Raw genomic sequence first — 797 nt, forward strand, 5'->3', positions numbered from 1 at the left:
CCAAGGTAAAACCCCTATCCCATACTGTGTGTCTGCGTCTAAAAATTTTTCTAGCAATTTAAGGCATCAGTATGACTGTAACTCCTTGACTAAATGTGAGATGAGTCCAGTTTCCCTAACAGACACAGATGGGACAGCTGACCTGAAGTGGCCGAAGGGATATCCATTCCATTCCATTCCATTCCATTCCATATAATGTCATGCTCAGCAATAGAATTCAAGGGGAGTGATGTGGGTTTCTTTTTTGGGGGGAAATGGGGAGGTAGCTGTTCGGGGATATGCTGAACATCAGTCTGCTTCTGGAAGGTGATGAGTAATTACGTCTGCATCACTTGTTCTGGTTTTCTTCATCTTTCTCAGCCCCCGAGTTCTCTTGCTTTTGCTTTTCCTATTTTCTCCTGTCCTGCCCTTTTTTTTTTTTTGGGGGGTGGGAGTGGGGTGGCATTTGAGCAAGTAGCTGTGTGGTACCTAAGCTGCCGGTGAGGGGTAAACTCCAACATTATTTTCATATACTATTTTAGGAAATATGTAGTGGTGTCAATTTTTTAAATATACATACCTAAATGCAACTATGAGATTTACCTGCAGTCAGTTTTATCAATGCATTTTATATGCAGTAGATAAATAGCCAACCATATCTGTTGTCCAAATTTAATTTTTACTGTGTCCTATTAGTTGAACACAAAGTTCGTTTCTATAGAGAGTCTATTGGCAGCTTGATTATTTTAAAAACTTATTTTTCAGGTTTACAAATAACATTCATGGTAGCCTTACATTACACACAAGACCAAACAATA

Source organism: Lichenostomus cassidix, chromosome W, assembly GCF_008360975.1.
Source record: "Lichenostomus cassidix isolate B80296 chromosome W, HeHo_3.0, whole genome shotgun sequence".
Taxonomy (NCBI): domain Eukaryota; kingdom Metazoa; phylum Chordata; class Aves; order Passeriformes; family Meliphagidae; genus Lichenostomus; species Lichenostomus cassidix.